Genomic DNA, 12940 nt, shown 5'->3' with positions numbered 1-12940 from the left:
GGTGGGGATGAAGAGTCGACTGGGAGCTGAGGAGGGGGGATTTTTATGCCGAAGACCTGGCAGGAGGCAACTCCTGACACCCCCACAGGGTTAGACTGTAAAACCTCTTCCATGACTTGCTGACTCTATAGGATAATAGCAACAGGAAAAGAACCGAGGGACGTGCAGGTGAGGATGAATAGGGCCCCAACACCAGTGCCTGAGGCTGAGGTTAGAACTGACTACAAAGACACAGGAAACCAAGGGCCCAGTCTCCCCTCCACGCTGAAATACGCACCCTCTTGTCTGGGTCATGTCTACTATGTGAATACTTGATCATGGAGGTCTGGGGCTCTGGTGGCTTCCATAGCTGGCTAGTCTCTTGATGGAGAGAAATCAGGGCTTCTCTCATCCATGCTGGAATTTCATTTAGATGTCAACTTCCAAGCTTCCCTTTTTCCAGGTGGGATTCTAGTCCTGCTCCTGGAACAGGGTAGCTGTGTGTGGTCCAGGATAGTTCAATTATCTGGCCCTTTGTTCACTTCTTATAATCATTGATACAGTCAACAAAAATTGGTTAAAAACAATATATGCCAGACATATGTCCCTGAGTTCTGGGACAATAACCAAAATTGAATAAGGCAATATCCTACTCTCAAGCAATAGAGGGTAGGAATAGAATAATAATAATATAATACAATAGCTCTATAGCAGTATGTAAACTATAAAAGCATTATTTTACATGTTTCTATTGAACTGTCATAACTAAATAAGATGGTTAGTACTATAATTATCCCAAGGATTCATTCACTCATAGAACATTTGTTGAGCAATTACTACCTGCCAGTCACTTCCAAGTGGTAAGTGAGATAGAAATGGTTCTTTGTGGCGCTCACAATTTATTGGAGAATGGAAACACAATTACAAAAAAAAAGTGTGATAAGTTCTGGGAGAAGGGTGGTACAGGATCCTGTGGGGTAGTGGTGGCTCCATATAGGAGGGACATTGGGATACTGATTAGGAAGGAGTGGGGGACAGGGCTAGAAGCTGCATTAGTATAAAGTTATGTCAGACTGCCAAAACAAAACAAACACAAAAAATCAGTAGTCCATGGTAAAGAATTGCTATAGGAACAGCCAGTAGGGGCAGTTAAGCTGGTCTTGGTGAATGAGGGGAAGCGTCCTAGAGGAACAGATGTCCATGCTGAGGCCAAATGCTGGACAGGAATTAGCCAGACAGGGAAATTGCATTCTGGGCAGAGGAGACAGCAAAGGTCAAGAAACATGACAACTTTGGAAGACTGTAACTTGTTCAGAGGCAGAGGGTGCAAAGGAGAAATGAGGAAAGGTGAAGCTGGAGAGGTGGGCTTGGTCTAGCTCTTGCTGGGCCTTTTCAGCCGTGTTAAAGATTTAGACTGTATCCAGAGGGACGTTGAACTTTAAGCCTAAGACTGAAAAGGTGAGAATTGTGCCTTAGATCACTATGGTTGCAGTGTGGAGACTGGTTTGGAAAGGGGAGAAATCAGAGGCTTTTACAGCCATCCCAGGGAGAGAGAATGGACACCAGAATTAGGGTAATGGAAGATGGAAAGAAGAGAAATCGTTTTATGGGTTCCTCAGGAGATAGAATTGACATGTCTTGGGATTGTTTTGCCGTGTAGGGGAGAGAGACAAGTCAAGAGTATACATCCTGTTTCTGACTTGGCAACTGGGTGGGTCATGGGTCTGTTTCCTGAGACAGTTGTCTACAGCCATACCACCGTAAGCGCCCTAAATCTCATCAGAGACAGTTTATGCAAATGGAGCTTGGGGAAAGAGAGGTCGTGGCTGGAGACAGAGATTTGGGCATCATCAACATATAGGTGTGGGGAGCAGAGAAGGCTGAGGAAGAAAGCAGGAAACATATAAAAAGGAGAGCAGGGAAAGGAGCCAGTGAGACAGGAAAAACCTAGTAACGTGGTGTGATGAAGCTAGGGGAGGAAGGAAGGAAGGAAGGAAGGGCGGCGTGGAACGCTGCTGTTGGGTGGTGGCGGGGAAAATGAACGAGTATCCACCAGCAACGAGAGGGGCCTCCATGGTCTTGGTGGGAGCATTTCTTTGGAGAGGTGGAATCAGAAGCCCCAGATGTCAGAGGGTTAAGGAATAATTTGGAGGAAAAGCGTAAAGGCGGTGGAGGTGAGGAGAGAATTTTCAAAATGTTTGGCAGTGATTGCAATGAAAGAAAAAAATGGAGGGAGCAGAGTATATGCAGTTGAGGAACTTTTTTAGTTTGGAGTGTGTTAACACGATGTTAGGAAGAAGGATCAAGTGAAGGAGAAAGGTGAAAATGCTGGAAGGTGGGGCTTAGTGATGAAACAAACCTTGGGGACAGGTGGGCGTGGTACTGAGAGTCCCAGTGAGGGGAGTGCCCTCAGGCAGGCGCCGGTGGCTTCTGTCACAGGAGGGAACAGCGCTGACATTCAGCTGGTTCGCACTGATACGGCTCAACCAGTTTGTTAAAACATGTCTGTTCCAGTGTCAGTAATATACGAGTAACTGCAATATGCAGTAAAAATTATAAATTCTAATACAAACTCAGTTCAAGCTAATTAAGAGATCGCAACAGCCGTTGGTAAATGGACTTCCCGCTGCATTTGAGAAGCTTTGCAGCGCCATCTGCCGGTGTCGTAGCATCACTGCAGGCTGAGAGGCTGCTTTGCGCCTTCATCTTGAAGCACTCTGAAATTGCCTGTTTAAATTACCTTGGAATCATGGAGTTGCTACTGCTTCTGAATAGTTTAGCTTCTACTTTGATTTTATTGTTAGTGCATTGTCGTTCTTGTGTCAGTAGCAAGTTTCAGTGTTTTAATATTTACAAATACAAAAATTTTTAATAAAATATTAAAGCCAAACTTGAATGAAGAGACAACAAAGTTTGGATATGTTTCTTTATGTGCCTTTTGACATATCATAAATGAGAATCTTTTGATTCCTCAGGAGAACAAAGAAGAAATATTAATGAGCTGCAGCCAGGAATGTTTTCTGTTACTGTGTAAAAATCAGAATAATATGGAAATCATTTGCAACTTTTTATTTTGAAAAATTTCTAACATAGAAAAAGAACAATAAACACCCAAATACTGAAAGATTCAACAAATTCTACATTTTGCCATATTTGCTGTACTAGTTTTTGCCAGCTTCTGTATTCATCGATTTTTCTGTCTACTTATCCATTTTTTGTTGTCATTACCTTTTATTTTTAAAAATTTTAACCTTTAATTGTAAATTGGCAAATTATAGTTGTATATATTTATGGGGTACAAAGTGATGTTATGATTCATGAATACACTGTGGAATGATTAAATCAAGCAAATTAACATCTATCACTTTTTTTTTTTTTTTTTGAGATGGAGTTTCACTCTTGTTGCCCAGGCTGGAGTGCAGTGGTGCAATCTCGGCCCACTGCAACTTCTGCCTCCCGGGTTCAAGTGATTCTTCTGCCTCAGCCTCCTGAGTAGCTGGCATTACAGGCGTCCGCCACCATGCCCGGCTAATTTTTTGTATTTTTAGTAGAGACGGGGTTTCACCATGTTGGCCAGGCTGGTCTCGAACTCCTGACCTCAGGTGATCCACCCACCTCCGCCTCCCAAAGTGCTGGGATTACAGATGTGAGCCACTGCGCCCGGCCCAACATCTATCACTTTTAAATACTTACTTTTTTTGTGGTGAGAATGTTTGAAATTTACTCTCTACATTCAGAGGAGGGAACATGTTAAAAATGTAAAAAAGATATTTACCCTCAACACTTATGAAATGTACAAGAATTATTTACTATATTCACTTTGCTGTGCAGTATATCTCAAAGAAAAAGAAAAGCTTATTTTTCCAGTCCAATGAAGCTTTGTACCCTTTAACCATCATATCCCCATTTCCCCCAGACCCCCAGCCTCTGGTAACTACTATTCTGCTCTCTCCTCCTTTAAGTTCAATTGTTTTAGATTCCACTTATAAGTGAGAACATACAGTATTTGTCTTTCTGTGCCTGGCTTACTTCACTTAGCATAATGTTCTCCAATTCCATTAACGCTGTCTCAAATGACAAAATTTCTTTTTAAAGGCTGAATAGCATTCCACGGTATATATACCATATTTTCTTTCTTTCTTTCTTTTTTTTTTTTTTTGAGACGGAGTCTCGCTCTGTCACCCAGGTTGGAGTGCACTGGTGCAATCTCAGCTCACTGCAAACTCCGCCTCCCAGGTTGAAGTGATTCTCCTGCCTCAGCCTCCAGAGTAGCTGGGACTACAGGCGCCTGCCACCACGCCTAGCTAATTCTTTTGTACTTTTAGTAGAGATGGGGTTTCACCGTGTTAGCCAGGATGCTCTCGATATCCTGACCTCGTGATCCGCCTGCCTCGACCTCCCAAAGTGCTGGGATTACAGGCATGAGCCACTGCGCCCGGCCTATATACCATATTTTCTTTATCCATTCATCTGCTGATGAACACTCGGTTTGACTATGTAACTTCACTGTGGTTAATAGTGCTGCAGCGAACATGAGAGTGCAGGTATCTCCTCGACATACTGATTTCAAATCTCTTTAGTAAATACCCAGACGCAAGATTGCTGGATCATATGGTAATTCTTTTTTTTTTTTTTTTTTTGAGATGGAGTTTCACTCTTGTTGCCCAGGCTGGAGTGCGATGGCACGGTCTCAGCTCACTGCAACCTCCGCCTCCTGGGTTCAAGCGGTTCTCCTGCCTCAGCCTCTCAAGTAGCTGGGATTACAGGCGCCCACCACCACGCCCAACTAATTTTTGTATTTTTAGTAGAAATGGGGTTTCACCATATTGGCCAGGCTGGTCTCGAACTCCCGACCTCAGGTGATCCGCTCGCCTCGGCCTCCCAAAATGATGGGATTAGAGGTGTGAGCCACTGTGCCCAGCCCCATATGGTAATTCTATTTTTAGTTTTTTGAGAAACCTCCACACAGTTTTCCATAATAGCTGTACTAATTTACATTCCTACCAACAGTATACAAGTGTTGTCTTTTCTCAACCATTTGAACATTTTTTTTTTCTTTTTGAGATGGAGTTTTGCTCTGTCACCCAGGTTGGAGTGCAGTGGTGCAATCTTGGTTCACTGCAACCTCTGCCTCCCGGGTTCAAGTGATTCTCTTGCCTCAGCCTCCCCATTAGCTGGGACTACAGGTGTGCACCACCATGCCTGGCTAATTTTTGTATTTTTAGTGGAGACGAGATTACACCACGTTGGCCAAGGTGGCCTCAAACTCCTGACCTCAGGTGATCTGCCTGCTTCGGCCTCCCAAAGTGCTGGGATTGCACTGCACCCGGCCCTGAACCATTTGAAAGTTGGAGACATCGGCTGGGCACGGTGGCTCATACCTGTAATCCCAGTACTTTGGGAGGCCGAGGTAGGCGGATCACCTGAGGCCAGGAGTTGGAGACCAGCCTGGCCAACATGGTGAAACCCCGTCTCTACTAAAAATACAAAAAATTAGCCGGGCATGGTGGTACATGCCTATGATCCCAGCTACTCAGGACGCTGAGGTGGGAAAATTGCTCAAACCTGGGAGGCGGAGGTTGCAGTGAGCCAAGATAGTGCCACTGCACTCTAGCCTGGGTGACAGAGCAAAACTCCATCTCAAAAAAAAAGAAACTTGCAGACATCATGACCATTCACCCCTAAATACTTCATATACATCTCTTACACAATCATAATAGAATCATCATGTTTAATGAGTTAATAATTTTTAATGTCATCTAGCATTAAACTTCTCCAATTTGAATGCCTTTTATAGCATTTAATTTTTCCTAAGTATAATTACCAAATAAAAATTGTATAGATTTATGGTGTATAGCATGATGTTTTAATATATAGCTTTTAAAAAACTCCCAGAACAGGAACCAATCAAGTTTCAACATTGCATTTTTTTATGTCCTTTTCTCACCCCTTTCTTTTTAATCTACAATCATCCAGTTTTTTTCTTCTTGGAATTGGATCTTTGAGGATACTAGGGCAGTTGTCTTTTAGACTGTTCAACATTCTAGATTTGTCTTACTGTTTCTTTGATGTCACTTAATGTGTTCATCTGTCTCCCTGAGTTTTGAGGGGTTTTCCCCAATTTCTTGGTTAGATTCAGGTTACCCAGTCTTGGGACTAATTCCTCAAACTTGCTATATATGTCACATTGCCTCACATCAGAAGGCATATGATATGAAGCCATCCCACAAGCAGTGATGCTAACTATGATTGCTTGGTTAGCATGGACACGGTCAGATCTTTTCTGTAAAGGTTATGTTTCCCTCTTGGCAATTAGCAAGTTATCTGCATGGTTCTTTGACACTGTGTGTATATGCTGAAAAACTTTCTCTTATCACCATCTACAGTGATTCTTGCTTGAATTGGTTATTTCATCAGAAATTACAAAAGGTGCTTTTCTAATTCTCCCACTTCTACATTTATAAGGGCATAATTACCTAGGAAGGAGCTTTCTCTCACCAACTGGAAAAAGTAGGGTCCTTCTCAAACTCCTGACCTCAAGTGATCCACCCGCCTCAGCCTCCCAAAGTGCTGGGATTACAGACATGAGCCACAGCGCCCGGCCAAAGTAGGGTCCTTCTAAAAGGCAAGGTAAATGCTTATTTCCCTTTACCAGTTTTCAGAATAAGGTGTTGGTATGATATTAATCTCCAAAGGTAGAAAATTTACTTTTTTTCTTTTTTTAAACTATAGATTTAGGGTTTTTATCCATTCAGTATTTCTTTTATTTTTTGAGACAGCATCACGGTCTATTGCCCAGGCTGGAGTGCAGTGGCGCAATTACCACTCACTGCAGCCTCAACCTGGCAGGCTCAAGTGATCCTCCTACCTCAGCTTCCTGAGTAGCTGGGACCACAGGTGCATGCCACCACACCCAGATGATTTTTGTATTTTTTGTAGAGATGAGGTTTTGCCATGTTGCCTGAGATCAAGCGATCCACCTGCCTTGGCCTCCCAAAGTGCTGGGACTACACCATGCCAGGTATCCATTTAATATTTCACAATTGGTTACAGTCATTATTTTTTTGTGCTCGAACTGTACCTTATGTGTCCAGTGGGAGCCTTTTTTTTTTTTATTTGAGATGGAGTCTCACTCTGTCACCAGGCTGGAGTGCAGTGGCACGATCTCGGCTCACTGCAACCTCCGCCTCCTGGGTTCAAGCAATTCTCCTGCCTCAGCCTCCCGAGTAGCTGGGACTACAGGTGCATGCCACCATGCCCAGCTAATTTTTGTATTTTTAGTACAGACGGGGTTTCACCTTATTGGCCAGAATGATCTGGATTGGGAGAGGGCCCCAGTGGGAGCCCTTTTAAGCTAACTCCTACATCCATTCTGACATACCCCAAAAGTTCTGTGAGCACTTGCTTGCTTTTGACACAACTAGATGTCCCAGGCACAATTTTTACTTTCCCAGCTCCAGATGTGGAATCAGCCATTTTTCTTTTTCTTTCTTTTTTCTTTCTTTCTTTCGTTTTTTTTCTTGAGACAGAGTCTCACTCTGTCACCCAGGCTGAAGTGTAGTGGCATGATCTCAGCTCACTGCAACCTCTGCCTCCGGAGTTCAAGTGATCCTCCCACCTCAGCCTCCTGAGTAACTGGGATTATAGGCATTGCCACTACGCCTGGCTAATTTTTGTATTTTTAGTAGAGATGGGGTTTCATTATGTTGGCCAGGCTGGTCTCAAACTCTTGGCCTCAAGTGATCTGCATCTGCCTGCCTTTAGCCTCCTAAATTGCTGGGATTACAGGCATGAGCCACTGCACTTGGCCAAAATCAGCCATCTTTTTTTTTTTTTTTTTTTTTTTTTTTTTTTTTTTTTTTTTGAGGCCGAGTCTTGCTCTGTCGCCCAGGCTGGAATGCAGTGGCGTGATCTCAGCGCACTGCAAGCTCTGTCCCCGGGTTCATGCCATTCTCCTGCCTCAGCCTCCCAAGTAGCTGGGACTACAGGTGCCCACCACCATGCCTGTCTACTTTTTTTGTATTTTTAGTAGAGACAGGGTTTCACTGTGTTCGCCAGGATGGTCTCGATCTCCTGACCTTGTGATCTGCCCGCCTCGGCCTCCCAAAGTGCTGGGATTACAGGCGTGAGCCACTGCACCCGGCCAAAATCAGCCATCTTTCTAAGGAACATTGATTTGTTTTAGTGAGGAATGGTCTTTAGTAACTACTCTTTAGTGCTGGGAGAGCTCGTTGCTACAGAGGTGTCATCGCTTTAAGTCACATTTAGGGCTTAAAAAAAATCATGAATTCATATTGGTATTTCCAATTCAAATTGTACATTATAGGTTTTTCCCTCTTCTTTGACTTTGTATTTGTATATCTTTTATCAGGGCAATCGAAAGCCTTGGCTCTTAATACTCTTAATATATTTACCTATTTTTCTCTCCTACGATATACATAAAATCATCTTAAAATTGCATTGGGCCAGGCATGGTGGCTCATGCCTGTAATCCCAGCATTTTGGGAGGCTGAGGCGGGCGTATCCCTTGAGGTCAGTAGTTCGAGACCAGCCTGGCCAACATGGCAAAACCCCGTCCCTACTCAAAATACAAAAATTAGCTGGGTGTGGTGGTGGGCATCTGTAATCCCAGCTACTAGGGAGGCTGAGGCAGGAGAATAGCTTGAACTTGGGAAGTGGAGGTTGCAGTGAGCCAACATTATACCACTGCACTCCACTCGGGGTGACAGAGCGAGACTCCATCTCAAACAAACAAAAAAAATCAACTGGGCATGATGCATTCATCTGTAGTCCCAGCTACTTAGGAGGCTGAGGTGGGTGGATCACTTGAGCCCGAGAGATTGAGGCTGCTGTGAGCTATGATCGTGCCACTGCACTCTAGCCTGGGCAACAGAGCAAGATCTTGTCAAAAAAAAAAAAAAAAAGGGAAACAAAAACTTTTAGGGCTTCTGAAGTCACCCCATGAGTAACTGAGTGTGATGAGTGTAGGACTCCTGGTCCCAGCACCTGGTCTTATTTCTGTTTCTCAAACATGTCCTTTCCACCCCAAGACTTTTATCCCTTTTTGTTCCCTGGTCTGGAATACTCTGTCCCACCTACCCGCCACCTGTAGTCTTGCCACATCCAGTCTCTGCTGACATATTCCTCAGATGGGAATATGTGCCTGATTCCCCTCCTTTCAACCTAGGCAAGGTGAGTTTCTCCTGCATGAGTTCCTCTATGGCCAATGAGCCTCACACAATTGAGTGTCTACCATCCACCCGCCAGCAAGGCCCCAAGACAGCACGCTTTCTTCCCTGTTGATCACTCTATTCTCAGTACCTATAACAGCACTGTATTAGTCAGGGTGTTCCAGAGAGTTAGAACCAATCGGATGAAAGAACTGTTTCATGCTATTATTGGGGTCGGCAAATCCAAAATCTGCAGAGCAGGCAGGCCAGCAGCAAAGAGTTGATGTTACAGCTCAGGTCCAAAGGCGGTGTGGAGGCAGAATTCCCTCTTCCTCAGGGACCTCAGTCTTTTTGTCTTAGGCCTTTGAATGATTGGATGAGGCCCACTCACATTGTGGAGGGCAGTCTGCTTTATTCAAAATGCACCAATTTGAAACATCCAAAATAACCTCACAAAACCATCCACAATGTTTGACCAAATATCTGAATACCATGGCTTAGCCAAGTTGACAAATAAAATTAACCATCACAAGTACCTAGCACAAATGCATAATTTTATGTCTATATGTATATATATTTTCTTATACATACATATGCATGCATACACATATTTATGATTATAAAAAGTATATATATATCTATATATATAGAGAGAGAAATAAAGGAATGATCCATGTACCTTACAAATACACTAGAAACATAAATTCATAGATAGCAGCAGATCTCATTATGATGTTTAATTTTATGTGTCAACTTGTCTGGGCCATGGTGTCCAGATATTTAGTCAAACATTATTCTGGATGTTTCTGTGAAGGTGTTTTTGGATGAGATTTACATTTAAATTGGTGAACTTTAAATGTAATGAGGGTGGGCTTCATCCAATCAGTTGAAGACCTGGTTAGAACAAAAGGCTGTCCTCTCTCTTTTGTTCTGGTCAGAATTTTCCAGCACACCACCTTTGGACTTGAACTGCAACTCTTTCCTGTGTCTCCAGCCTACTGGGCTCTCCTATCAGACTTTGGACTCACCAAGCCTCCACAATTTTGTGAACTAATTCCTTAAAATAAGTCACACTCTCTCTTTCTCTCTCTGCAAGTATGTATGTATGTATGTATGTATGTATGTATGTATGTATGTATGTATGCATGTATGTATGTATGTATATTCTATTTCTCTGGAGAACCCTGACTAACTCAGAAAGCAAAAATGCCCTCTATGGCAGGGTGCAGTGGCTCATGCCCGTAATCGTAGCACTTTGGGAGGCCGAGGCGGGCAGATCACCTGAGGTCAGGTGTTCAAGACTAGCCTGGCCAACATAGTGAAACTCCGTCTCTACTGAAAAAAAAACACACACAAAAATTAGCCGGGCATGGTGGCAGGTGCCTATAATCCCAGCTACTCAGGAGGCTGAGGCAGGAGAATCGCTTGAACCTGGGGGGCGGAGGTTGCAGGGAGCCAAAAACGTGCCACTTCACTCCAGCCTGGGTGAGAGAGCGAAACTCCGTCTCAAAAAGAAAACCAAAACCAAAAATGCCTCCAATCACGTCTATGAGATAACCATTCTTAACTGTTTGTTCCGTGTTCCTGTATTCTCTCCCCCCACTTTTTCCTGTTTATATATCAGCAAAGATGGATGGAGGGGAAGATTGAAAAAAATGTTTCTTCCAGTTTATATTGTTCTGCAACTTTTATTATTTATTTATGATGTGCTCATTTTCCCATGTCAATACATACAGATCTTTACAAAATGATACTGTGGTATTTCATTGTATATACACAGCCTACTTTAACTATTCTGGTACTCCCCCCACGGCCCCCCCCATTATTCACTAGTAGACATAATGCCTCAAAAAAACATTCTTGGGTGGGTGCCGTGGCTCACACCTCTAATCCCAGCACTTTGGGAGGCTGAGACGGGCAGATTGCTTGAACCCAGATATTGGAAACCAGCCTGAGCAACATGGTGAAACCCTATCTCTACAAAAAATACAAAAATTAGGCCGGGCGCAGTGGCTCACACCTGTAATCCCAGCACTTTGGGAGGCTGAGGCAGGTGGATCACGAGGTCAGGAGTTCGAGACCAGCCTGGCCAACATGGTGAAACCCTGTCTCTTCTAAAAGTATGAAAATTAGCTGGGTGTGGTGGCATGCGCCTGTAGTCCCAGCTACTCAGGAGGCTGAGGCAGGAGGACTGCTTGAATCCAGGAGGCGGAGATTGCCATGAGCTGAGATCGTGCCATTGCACTCCAGCCTGGGTGACAGAGCGAGACTCCATCTCAAAAAAAAAAAAAAAAAATTAGCTGGGTGTGGTGGTGTATGCCTATAGTCCTAGCTATTCGGGAAGCTGAGCGGGGAGGATTGCTTGAGCCTGGGAATTTGAGGCTTCAGTGAGCTGTGATTATGCTACTGTACCATGCCTGGGTGACAGCGAGACCCTGTCTCAGAAAACAAAACAAAACAAAAAACAAAAAAAAAATCCCAAAATTCTTGTACTTACTTTTTTGCACACTAGAGGGAGTGTTTCTATAAATTCCTAGTTGCTATGAATGGAATGTTTGTAGTCCCCTCAAACTGTATGTTGAAGTTCTCTAATTCCCAGTGTGATAGTCTTTGGAGGTGGGGCCTGGGCTATAATGAGGTTTGGATAAAGTCATGGGGGCATAATGGGATTGGTGCCCTTATAAAGAGATGAAGAGAGGCTATTGCTCTCCCTGCCACAGCAAGGCGGTGGGATGGGCCGGGTGTGGTGGCTCACGTCTGTAATCCCAGCATCTGGGAGGCCGAGGTGGGAGGACTGCTTCAGCCCAGGAGTTCAAGACCAGCCTGGGCAACATAATAAGACCTCGTCTCTACAAAATTACAAAAATTTAGCTGGGCCTGGTGGCATGCACCTGTAGTCCCAGCTACTCGGGCGGCTGAGGTGGGAAGATCAGTTGAGCCCAGGAGGTTGAGGCTGCAGTGAGCCAAGCTTACACCATTGCACTCCAGCCACCTGGGTGACAGAGAAAACCCTCATCTGTTAAAAAAAAAAAAAAAAGAAAAGAAAAAAGAAAGAAAGAAGAAAGAAGGAAGAAAGACAGAGAGAAAGAAAGAGAAAGAGAAAAAGAAAGAAAGAAAAAGAAGGAAAATAAAGAAAATGAAGGTGGGACATCTGTGAACTGGGAACAGAAAAAGGACCTTCACCAAGCACCTTAACTGCCAGTGCCTTGATACCTGAACTTCCCAGCCCCATGAACTGTGAAAAATAAACCTCTGTTGTCTATAAGCCATCCAAGCTGTGGTGTTGTTATAGCAGCCCAAACTAACTAAGGCACTAATTTAAGTGGAAATGCTAAATCAAAGGTTATGAAAATGTTTAATATTAATAGGTACTAAATTACTTCCCCCAAAGGTGATAAGTTTACACTCTTATCAACAAGAGGTTAAAACATTGTTTTAAGCTGGGTGCAGTGGCTCATGCCTGTAATCCCAGCACCTTGGGAGGCCAAGGTTGATGGATCACTTGAGGTCAGGAGTTCGAGACCAGCCTGGCCAACATGGTGGAACCTCATCTCTACTAAAAATACAAAAATTAGCCGGGCATGGTGGCGGGCGCCTGTAATCCCAGCTACTCAGGAGGCTGAGGCAGGAGAATCGCTTGAACCCAGGAGGCAGAGGTTTCGGTGGGCTGAGATCGCGCCACTGCACTCCACCCTGGGCGACAGAGTGAGACTCTGTCTAAAAAAAAAAAAAGTTTTAATTTACTTTTACTATATGACTGGAGGGGTTGAAAATAATTTCATATTTATTGT

The sequence above is a fragment of the Gorilla gorilla genome, chromosome 5, assembly GCF_029281585.2.
Source record: "Gorilla gorilla gorilla isolate KB3781 chromosome 5, NHGRI_mGorGor1-v2.1_pri, whole genome shotgun sequence".
NCBI lineage: Eukaryota > Metazoa > Chordata > Mammalia > Primates > Hominidae > Gorilla > Gorilla gorilla.
Note: the sequence above shows the minus strand (reverse complement) of the source record.